Source organism: Crocodylus siamensis, chromosome 2, assembly GCF_052110815.1.
Source record: "Crocodylus siamensis isolate JL-2025a chromosome 2, ASM5211081v1, whole genome shotgun sequence".
NCBI classification, from domain to species: Eukaryota; Metazoa; Chordata; order Crocodylia; family Crocodylidae; genus Crocodylus; species Crocodylus siamensis.
The window spans coordinates 71,211,706-71,224,139 of NC_143396.1; the positions used below are offsets into that span (position 1 = coordinate 71,211,706).

Here is a 12,434-nt window from a genome sequence, read left to right on the forward strand (position 1 = left end):
AACCAGTTCTCAACCATGTACATCAAGCATTACTTAGATGATATGTTCTCAGAACAAAAAAACCTGTAGCATATTCTGCACCTACTTCCATTTCTGGATTGAAATTTTACATGGCAGCAAAAAGGTTCTCACTTTGTACTGTGGAAAAAGACCTATTTCTTTCAGGCAACTTATTAGTTTAATGTGGCAAGAAAGCTAATACTACTATTTGTTACATGATGAAATTCATCTGAAATAACAGTAAGACAACAAAATGGACCTTTATTTTAATCGAATACAAGAATAATAACATTAAAATACTCTGGAGAAAGAGAAAAATTATATGCTTTCATTAAGACAGATAAAAAGAATATTTGTTTTATGCTTTTATGGATCTTAGTGTTTTTCAGTCTTAATGTATATCACTATTATTCCTTAGCATTCAAGATAACTGATGTGCGTGTACATATATGTGCGAACTAAAGTCAAAACCCGCCCCAAACAGTGTTATACACAACGTCCAGGTTTTTGTCTGCAGTACATTACAGTCTGTGCTAATATGTAGTAAGACAGAGGCTTCAATTTGTTCATCAGTTTTCAGTTTTTTTTATATAGTTTACTCTAAATTACTTGACTCTAACCTTTTTAATAACCAGTTAAAACTATGAAACTATATCTTTTAATTATAAAATTAAAGTATGGATTAAATACTGAATAAATTCCAGTTTTGTTATTCAAAGTCTATAGGCTGCAGATAAATGAAGTAAGCATACCTCCACAGCTCTCAGGTATTCCATCATGCTGACCTACACATAGGCAGGAGTCTGAAGTGCTGACAAAAGCTGCAGCTACAACAAAATGTTATAAGCTTGTGCACCTAAATCCTGCCATGATGGTTGTATACTATAGGCTGTTATAATGATCAGAAATGGATTTATCAGTCGGCTGAGGATCTAACCAATTTGCCTTCTGTAGGGGCTGCAAGGGATTTTTCCCTTTTTGTTCATACACACAAGGAACACCAGGATAGTTTTAATCTCTCACAACATTTCACAAGCCTGATTAATTAGAATAGAGTAGGAGGCAACAATGTCTTTCAGAGGGGGGCCAGACTGGGTGCAAGAAGGGTGGGCACTAAGACCAGTTACCTCTGTCACTTCTCCAGGCTGCCTTCCCGTGGCAGGCCACAGGGAGAGCTTGCCTTTACCACAGCCCCAGGCAACTGACTGCAGTACAGCAGAGGGAAGGCTCTCCCTTCCACTGAATCCCCAGGGGCCCAACTGATTTGCAGTTGCAGGGAGTGCCCAGCTGCTGAATACCTCTGAAACCACAGCTTGTGGCCTGAAACCAAAGGCCCCACAGGCGGCTGGCCACAGATGGCAAGAAAGCATTTATTTATTTTATACACATATATTACAGGAGCGGGTGATGGCAAATGCATGCAACTAACACTACTGAGATTTGCATTAGCTGGTGCGAAACAAAAGATGAGAATATTAACTTCTGGGGTGACTGTCAGAAATAGGACATGAGCGGAAGCAGTCATAGTCCTTAAGGCCTTTCTGTTACCCATGGCCTGCAAAAGCTGAATTATGCCTTATCTATGTCTTTAGCTTTCCTCAGAAACAGAGAGATGGAGAACACAGTAGCAGAGCTACATACCCTTAGAAGAGTAAGGCAAATTATATGGCTAAAGGTCTGCTACACTTGCACGTTTTAGAAGGCTGTTAAATTGAATAAATAGAGGGAGTTAGCTGTGTCAGTCTAAAGTCAGGCAGAAGGCAGGATAGATTAGCACCTTATAAGTAAATTTCTTGTAGATCTGCACCTTATAACTAAATCAGAGATGCAGAGCTTACGCTTTCATAAGCAGAAGGTTGTCATCAGACGATATAAGCCCACTGCTTACGAAAGTTTATGCTGTGCTAAAGCTTATGCATCTCTAACTGAGTTAGTCTATGAGGAGAAAATGTAATAAAGTCATAGGCTATTTGCCTTAATTCTGTCCCTGGGCCTGTCTCTAGCGCAATGTTTACATTATATTTTCTTGAGCCTGCATCTAATCTTTATGGGCATAGATCACGATCCATATGAAAATGTCATCTTAATAATTAGGTTGTTAAACAAATGTATACATCATAATTTCATTGAGAGAGATATATTTACAGAGTCAGAACATATTGAATTATTTGCTGGGACGGGAGAGAGAGATGATGTATGGGATGAACTCAAGCTGTCTTTTAAAATTTCAGAGAGGAAAGGATGTATACTCCTTAACACAAGACAAAGCAATAAGGAAACAAATTAGCAAACATGATAACCAGGGGAATAATAAATCTGCCCAGTAGCGTCAGGCATGTAGTGTATGGATAGCTGATAATTTAAAGCCATGAAAATGGATTACAGATCTGCAAGGATACACTGAAGCTCATGTTTCTAAACAGGATTATACAAGTTATACAAGGCAGTAGCTCTTGACAGAAGGTAACAGAAAGAAAGCAGAACTACGTAATCTTAAATACTAACAGGCAAGGAGAGTAGGTATCTGTCTACTAACAGGCAAGGAGAGATAGGTATCTGTCAAAAAATTCTCTGTTTGCTTAATTTCTCTCTCCCCCCTTTCAACACTATTTTAGAACCATTTAGAAAAAGAGTACAGACTGACATTTAAATACAATTAAATTTGCTTCTAAACAAGCTTTGGAAATCTGAAGAATCAATGCTATATGCCTGCAGTTCCACTAATATGGTTTCTTCACTACCTGAATTAGGCCTCACATTATAGACACATTAAGTTAGGACTGCGTCTATTACAACATATTTGGAAGACAGAAAATGAATTTGATGCTCCTCAGCTACTTCAGTGCTAATCTCTATTTCAGAAATAGATCGGCAAACTGTGTGTCTTCCCCAGCATACAATTTTAAATATCTTATATGTTCTAGCAGTAGTCTTTCAGGCTAGGTCTGAACCAAATGACTTAAAAAGTATGAAAGTATCTTAAATATTACTTAATCCCATTTTCTTCACTACTACTGCTCCCACTATTTTTCCAGAAGTTTCAAATGCCTAACTCTATTCCAGCAACTGTCAGGAAATATGAGGAAAAGAATGTGATTAAAATAATCCTTATTTGTTTGCTTATCAAAAGGAGAGTGACTACTTTGGATTAGCTGTTTACTTCAACCAAATTTCCTAACAATGTTGAGTTAATTTTTTTTTAAACATAGACACTTCAATCAATAGTCTTTTGTATTCAATTTGAAAATGTTTCCTCATACACCTGACCTTTGTCAGTGGAAAGGGATTCAACACTCAAAAAAATGACAATAAAGCTTTGTAAGAACAAAGTTATTTAAATGGCATTTATCTGCTATTTGTCTTATTCTATATTGCCATTTCCCCCCACAGAGTGCTAATAAGTGCTTGCTGTTGAAGAGGTTTACATTTAACATCTGTCACTTGTATCCAGAAGTAGCACCTACAGGGAACCGTCAAATAGATTGTTATTCTCTTCTGTAGCACCAGCAAATCTCTCTCACATCATTTACATACAGATAGTTATAGGCATTCATCATTTCATTATGCTGACTGCCTCACTATTCTGATGCATAATGCCTCTTTAATGAGCCTCAAAAATACACTATTCTTTGATTTACGACTGCTTAACTAAAAAATTATACAAATTGACAAAAACTTATCATAACGCATTTTTGTTTTTCCTCTACCTTACATGTAAATGTAACAGTGACTCACAAGTTAATCTCATTATTTGTTTCTTTTACAAAGAGATCAAATTTTTTAGTGTCACTACTTTTAATAAGAATATTTTCAACTTCCTGAGAAAGTCAGACTCGTACTAAAATTTTGGAAATTAAAATTGATCATTTTTCACAGAAACAAATAAAATGGACATCCTCTTTCAATATTATTATACTTCAATTACTCTATGCTTTCTCAATTATAATATGGAATATTGCTGTACTAGTCATGCACAAGTGACTCATAAAAGAGCCAATTTCCATGTTCAAGTAAATTGAACTGTGCTTTATAGTATGAACGTCAGCTATGTCATGTACACAGACGGTTTCCACTAAAGAAGGCATGTTAGAGTATTACAAATATATCTAAAGCAACAAGGGAACGCTGAGGATTAATGAAGTTTCTGCTTCTTTCACTCAGCTCACTGTGCAAAGATATTGCAAGAATTTTATCAGTAAGCATATTAGGTCCCCAATGACTCCCTCTAACCCCATTGTGATCGTTAGGACTATGAGTATAACTAGGGACCTCAGTTTTGAGTATCCAACCTGAAAAGGGCTTGAAATGCAAAATATCTTTCATCTGAAGGTCATGCACCTTTAAATTAGCCAACAGGGGAAGAAAAAGCCCTTATGAACGCAATGGAAATGTATAGAGAATTAAAAAAAATAGCAAAATACTTTACATTAAGGTAACAGATGGCAAACTACATTCCCCAGATCATTCTAAAAGTCACCTTTAAGCAAAAAATCATGAAAAAGTAACTTTCAGTAATACTGCATATTCAAGAAGTTTGAACATTTTTCATTAGAGGCAGAAATATTTTTAGATGACAAAGAGATTTAAGGGTTGAAAACATACTGATCTATTTGACCCTGTGGGGATAAAAAGGAATAAATATATAGAACACAATCAGAATTCTCATGTTTTCAGGGTTTGCTAATACAATAATTTCAAAAAGAGAACGCCAATTAGTAACGAGGAAAATTTCTGCATTTCACTTAGTGCAGAAGTCAGGCTTTTAGGAATATAAACATGGTCTCCCCCGGGCTATATCAAATTCTTATAAACATATGAATTCATGCATCTGTATTTTTCTATCATTTCAAGAAACCATGTTTAGTTTTGCTTCCATCACAAATCTGGGGAGTAAGATTTTTGTTTTGTTTTGCTTATATTTAAGATACACCTTTTCCCCCTATCAATAGGATTCATGGTACTTACTATAATAATAAATGTTTCCATTAATGCACCAGAAAAATATTTCTTGCACCCAAACAAGAACCTCTAAAACAGCCAGAACTTCAAAACCCAAATAATAAGTTCAGCTACAGAGTAACACCAAAAAATGTCCATCAAATTCACTCTGGTAAGGAAAATGAACTTCCTTCTATCTTGTCTTCAACCACTATGGCAACATTCAGTTTAAAACACATCTAAAAAACTTAGTTGCTCTGTTGCTCTCACAAGTTCAGTTTACACTTTTACCAGGCAGGACAGTTTTCCTTTCTTCTGGGCCCATTTCAAACATGTCCTTTTCTACACATTCATATAGCATGTAAGAACATATAACTGAAAAGCATAATTGGGTATTTACCATATTGGTTACTTCTAGTTTCCATACAGTGATTCTACTCAATACTAAATGAGCAGAGGTGAGCCTGTGATTCCAGACCATAAGAAAAGAAGTATGGGAACAGGATGATAGCCAGGCAAATTTGTGACAATATGTCTCCCTGCACAACCCATAGTGGTTATACCATTATTTCCTCCTTCCTTTTGTTCATGGATTATTTTTACTATTCCTTCTTCCAGAAGATAGATTAATGTAGGCTATGGAGGAGAGTCTACAAACAGAGGAATAGAACTAGATTTTCAGAAATATCAGCATGTGTGTCTACATAGGATGTTTACTGCACAGTGGCCAAATAACACTGCACAGTAGAGCATCAGAGCACAAACTGCGCTAATAGCCTACTGCACAGTGTTACTAAGCTAATGTACAGTAAGCATCACTAATTCACGGTGTGCCAGTGCTAATGCACAGTAATTTTACCTACTGAGCATTGAGTTAGTCCTTTATTAATGAAGTAGTAAACCTCTGTGAAGTTGTAAATGTGAAGTATTTAAGGCACATTAATGAACGTGTGGACATCCCTAGTGTTGAGCACTTTGTAAAAGTCTGGTCAATGTCAGAAATTACCTTGGACAACATACAATCAGTAAATATTTCCAACATTTTCTTTAAACATTTTGTGAGAGCATAAGCATAAGGGACACTTTCTCTGGAAGAATATTAAATTATCCAGTCACACAAAAACATTTATAAATGATGTTTCATTCTGTTCAGAACTACTTACAGTTAGCTGATCCTATAAACTGACTGAATACTTCAGCCAGTATACTGTTCACATGAGAAGAAAATCCAGAGGGTATCCTGTCCTTTCATCTAGTTTTTAGTGTTTCTTGATATATGTCTACAAAATAAACAATTCAGAATAAATAAAAACACAGCTGATATATCTTAAACCAGACCATTAAACATAAAAAGGATAAAAAAGTTTTACAATAATTTCTGGCAAAGTCTGCCACTTCCCTCAAGGTATAATTATCACTTTGCAGAAGATAAAAGTTTAAATTCTGCTATTATTTTTAAACCTCTGCAACCCAACTGACTTCAGAGTTCTTGGATCTCATGCTGGACATATAGTATTGAACAGCTGTTATTGTTACACCTAAGCAGCCATCTGGTGGTCTGAGGGAAGAAGCATAATGACTACAGAGGGAATTGGTAGAGTCTTCCTAAGCAACATAAATAGGCTTCCATGCAGTATGTATGTGAATTTTAGTACATATTACAAAGGTATGTAAAGCAAGCAATATTCATTTTAACAAAAAGATAATCCCACTGAAAACTAAAAATAAATTAAGCAAACTGCATAAAGTATTTGTAAACTACACAAAGATCAAGTCCTATATGGACTGAAAGTGATGAAGCCAATAAAGGAGTTTATGAATTCCATTTCTTTGAATAACTTATCTTGTACATTTAATGCCCTTTAAAGTCTCTACCCTCATTTGCCACTTCCCATTTAGTTTTGGTTCTCCCTTTTTATTCCTGTATTATGTCGTGTAAACCCAGATGCATTTGCCCTCTTTAACCTTTATGACATTAATCCCAGTCTAAAACCCTTGCCTACCCAATGCCTTTTAAACTAATCCTTTCTCCTTTTTAATGACCTCAATGTTCCACCAATCAAAAGATCCTCTACAATTTGTCTGGTTCTTCGCTATTCCTGGTAATAAAGAGCCTATTTCACAGCCCTACAAATTGTTCTTAACCCATTCCAACAAAGTTATATTTGTTTTTACTTCCATCTTAAACTGAATAATACAGGCCTAGTCCCTTAGCATATTAATAAAGCTTCTAATTTATTCTTAACTGAAGTAAAATATGTGTTGTTTTATATGGGATGATGCACCTCACCACCAGCACACTACCTTTTCACAATTCTAGATCTACCCATTGTCCTACTCAAAGAGCAAAATTTAATTAGGCTCCAAACAATTCTAGCACATGGAATAGAGGTGTTTGGTACAGCTGCACAGCATAAGATGAAACTAATATTTAGTCACTAGAAGGGTTATCAAAATCAAAATCAACCAGAGCATACTCTTTTGTAAGACACATCATAAAAACTAAAATTAAATCATTTTGTCCTATCCATGCAATCCTTTATTTTAAAAGGAGCTAAACACCTTAGGACGAAGAAAAATATCAGCACACTCTTCACTAAGAAGTTTTTTTTTAACCACACTTTGAGATAAAACTCAAAAGGAAAGGGCTGCTGCTTTTCCTTTTAGCAGGAAGTGAGCAGACTATATTAGTGAGCAGACTGTATTACAACTTGAGTTTTCTTTCAGTTGTTGCATTATATTGTTGTGAAAACAGTCACAGATCTTTCCCTTCCACTCCACAGCAAGCTTTTAGTAAGATCTGGCATCTCAACAGTTAGCCAAAAAGTCCCCTGTAGTTCCTTCCCTAAACATTCCAGCTAAATAGTATCTGTTAAAAGCCCCCAAATACTGTAGCAATACTTAAGGAATTAACTCAAGGATATCATATTTAGGTCCTACATTTGTACTCAGAATGGGAGGTCAGGGCATAATAATAGCAGCTATGTATAAACTGTGCTGTAATTGCTATGACTAAGGACAGACTACACATAAACCGGTATAAGTGATCAGAAACTGGTTTAAACCCATAAAACAGATGTTCACTGCACATAAACCAGTTTGAGAATGGCTGAAACTGAGTTGAGATAAACCTGGTTGAATGTAGTATCAGACTTAACTGATTTGGCTCAAACTAGTTTATGCAATGTCTGTCCCAACTCCTTGCTGGTTTAAATTAAATCAGACTCCCCCTGCATCCTGCCATGCTCTCTGGGCTGGGCGGGGTGAGTGTTCCACAGCAGGGCTGGCCCCTCCCCTCCCCTCTGCTCCCTGGCTGCAGCTCCTGTAGTCTCTTCAGGCATTTGCCTGGCTTCTGCTCCCCTCCCTGCCCATCCCCTGCTTTCTTCCCCACTCTCTGCTAAGTAGGCATTCCCCCATCCCTCACAGATCCCTCACAGAATTAGCTAACAGACCACATGCTAGCTACCTCCCAGCTGTGGCACATGGGACAAAGGCAGGGCATGGCCACTCCTCCCTCAGCTCAGCCCTGTGGAAGCAAGGGCAGGGCTCCTCTAGCACCCCCCAACTTCTAGCCTGAGCCACTATAGGCATGTGCCTGCATTTCTGGGATGTCTGTCTGGTTCCAAAACTGATTTAGCCTAGCCAGTTTAGACTAACCTGCAAAGATTGAATTAATTCAGGCTCAGGCTGTTTTGAATGTCTGTCCTTAGCCTATAAGTTCATTTTATTCCAATTGCTTCTTCTTAAAACAGGTTAAAAAAGTAAACTAGATACATATACATTCAAAACTTTAATGTAAACTGCAATTTTATTAAACTATCAACATAGAAAATAAATTAAGAAAAAATTATATCAGGTAATATTTAAAAACTTGACATTGAAAAACAAACCCAAACCCTCTGCTCTACTTCACCAAAACCAGTAATAAAAATGCTAGAAAACTATAAATTGTACATATATTTATAATATACAAGGCAAACACAGAATAAAAATTTTGTTGATTAAATGAGATTTACTTGCTTGTTTCCTAGTGCTTTGTTCAACTTTGACTGTATAAAGTCTCATGGGTAAATTATATAGCATAAATGCCATGGACTATTCATAGTATCTGACAAAGTAGCTTGTAGCCTACAAAAGCTCATGCCCTTCTGAACCCCTTAGAATCTAAGGGCATCTTTACACACACTCCAGAAGAGGGCAAGGGGTAGCACTTTAATTAGAGCAGTTCTTGGGAGCTGCTCTAATTAAAGTGCCTGCAGCGTCTTATGTATTCAGGATCCTGCACTTCAACATGGTGGCAGGGGTGCTTTAACTAAAGTTCATTGAACAAGGTTTAGTTAAAGCACCCCCACCACCATTTTGAGGTGCGGGAACACTAAATACACGTGACACTGAGGCTGCTAGAGTGTGCTAATTAGCATGCTACAGAAGACTTGATTAATCAAGTCTAATTGGCTCCTATTATGCTAATTCACACTCATCGGAACAGGCATCCGGCATGTATGTAGGTGTCCTAAGGTGCCATCCTACCTTACCTTCTGCCAAATTCAAACTAACAGAGCTAACCAGGTCTCTGCTTAGGGTTTAATTACTTAGAAATATTTTCTCTGATCCAATGCATCTCAGTATATTATCCATAAAGTTAGCAGCAAACTTGCCAACTGAATAGTCCCTTCCTGCCAATGAGCACAGTATGTTCTATTGCCATCAGTGGAAAGATTACAAGTACATCCTTTCCCCTTAAATTCATGATTTTGACAGCAGGATTTTTTTTATTTTGGAGGGAGGTTTCATTTCAGAATAGTAGTGTACGTAAGGGTGGGGGTAGGGGTGGGTGACTAGAGTAGCAACCCTGAAAGCCCATTTTGGGTGGAAGGGAGAGTGTTGTGAAAATCAATGCTACCAAAATGCCTGACTGGTTGCACCATCATGGCTAGCCTATGGCACAGAGCTGCCCTGTTACAGTTCTTTAAAAAAAAAAAAAAGTATGCCTCCAATATAACACAATTAGCAACACAATAATAAAAGTCAAATTGTGGGAGAAATGATGTTTCCATTGCTTGCACAATCTTTGTCATGTCTAGAAAAAAATGACTTGGGGCATTTTCTTTGGATCTGAGAGATGTGGGATTCAGTCATCTTTGGCTGAGGACAGGGAAACAGCAAACAAGAAAATAGGTATATTTTTCAGGAACCTTTGCAGGAAGGAACCCTTTTCTCCAATGAAAAATTTAGCACTTTGAGTGCTTCCGTTTATATGCTTTTTGGACAATATACAGGCAAGGAACAATAGTATGTAGCTATGTAGAATATGTAGCAGAAAGCTAGAAGGGCAACAGATAAGCATGTGCAGAGAATTTATAGATAGGTACTTGATGGATTAGGGCCTAAACTTAACTTTCATGTTATATTTCTGTTAGTTCAATTTACATTATGTTTGTCAATAATTCATCATGACTATGCTAATTAAACCTAATCTGAACTCTTTGATAATGATTAAACATACAACTGCTGAATGTTACAAATGGTCTTTAAGATACTAAGTGACATTGTTTAACATAGGAATATTGATTACAACTAAGCCTTTCACTTGTAGTTCTTCTCTTGTAAAGATTCTTTGTGCAAATTAATTATAAGATATGAAATATAAACATCTCATTGTAACTTTCTTTAGCATTTCACTACAGCTACAGTTCTTTTATGTTTATTACCAAAGACCATCACACACTAGAAACAATGCATTGTGATTTAGTCCATCAGTAATGGCATGCCTTTATTTGTGCCTTGACAGTGTACCGCTATAGTAGGTGTACGATTTTATGCTTTCAGGAAGTCCCTTATGATTTTCACTAACTCATAAAACTAATTTTCACTATCCTCTTCTAACAGGACTGATGACAAAATGTAACCTTTTATTACAAGAGAGAAAATGTCTAGTGGTAGCTTCTACAGTAAAACATTTTTCTTTAGTGATTTAATTTATAAAGTTTTGTCTCTTCACATGAATTATGTTCAGTGCTTCAAAACACGCTGTAACCTTTCAGTATTTCAATGAGCCTCTTTCAGTATACTGTCTAAACCCTCAGAAGTGTCATATCATCAAACCATCAAAGATATTCTTGATGCATGTCAAAGCTTTGCAATTCAGAGCTAGTGAAAACAGGCACCAAAGCAGTAAAAACATACCAAAATTTTACTATACATCTTTACTATAATGTATCCTTCTATGGCTACATCAGCAAAGTAGTAATAGCTCTTGGCAGAGAGCATTCATCTTGGCTGAAAAGCTGTCAGTAGCAACATAGTGGGTGTCAATTAGAATAAAGTATGAGATGCAAACACATTTGCCAATTACATGCATTAGACCTCATAATGACTGATGTCACCAATGTAGTATGGCAATAAATTATCTTAAGGAGACTAATTATATTTTTTCCATCAGCTGAATTTATCCATTCTGAAGTTACAAAAGCAACATGCAAAAAGTTTCCTTTTAGACAAAGCTATATTCATTTTTTCCCCACTTTGGAACCAATTTGGGCTTCTTAGAATAATAAAAAGGAAAATAACAAATAATTAAAAATAAAATTATTGCCTCTTAATTTTATTTTGATTACCAGTTATTTATAAGAGAATGTAGTGGTATGTTCTGCTTTAAAAAGAAAACAAAATGGCAGACCTTAAAAATGAGTTCAGACAAATTCAATACGCAGCACAAAACTTCAAGGTGAAGGAGACATAGGGTTCAGTTACATGTCACACACAGTACATGCTATATTTAGATCAAGGTTGTCTGCAGTCCAAATGGAGGTTTCTGGTAGACTGGATCCAGCCACACTGGAGCCAGTGGGCAGAGCTGGTGTAGTACAGTGCCACATGCAATATGCTCCCCATGCTTGGCAATCTGTGCCTCATGCTGCATACTGAAGCCCACCAGACAGCTGTGTGCTTGCTCTGCTGTGCATGGATGGCCTGGAGCCTGATCCAGACCAGCCTCAGACAGTTTTCAGGCTTGGTCTGGCACAGAAGCCACATGCATTTTACACCCTGGACCAATCCCTTGTGGGGTGAGCAGCACCCACAGCATCAGGTCCAGCCTGTGCAACAGACTGGCTCCATATGTCACATGTGGCATGCAGGGTCATCCCAAGACCCATGGGCCAGATCAAGCCGCTCCACAAGCCGGATCCAGTCCCAGGGGCATATGGTTAACACTCCTGATTTAGATCGTAACAGGCATTACTACAACTAAGGACATTTCCTGAGCAGTTGCACATTAACACTGACTATGATCTAAATATGCATCATAGTAAGCCAGTTCAAGGCTCCAGTGAGGTGGGAGGGGGAGTTCAACAAAGCTATTTGTCAGACTCTCATCCACCCTCTCCCCACACTGGAGCCTTGCCAGTTCAAGGGTCCAATGCAGTAAAGAGTCTAGAAGCCTGGCAAACAGCCGTGTTGGGCTCCCCACCTCACTTCAGCAAAGTCCCCGATCT

General features: G+C 37.2%; 1 protein-coding gene across 6 annotated transcripts in view; it reads right to left on the reverse strand.

The window, feature by feature from the left end:
• Window positions 1-12,434, reverse strand: part of TENM3 (teneurin transmembrane protein 3) — a 2,356,642-nt gene that overhangs the window by 2,225,767 nt on the left and 118,441 nt on the right. For all 6 annotated transcript variants that reach the window (XM_090036139.1, XM_090036135.1, XM_090036141.1 and 3 more), the window contains exon 2: window positions 6,102-6,218. The gene's annotated coding sequence lies outside the window, so the exon portion shown is untranslated. The remainder of the gene's footprint in view (window positions 1-6,101; window positions 6,219-12,434) is intronic.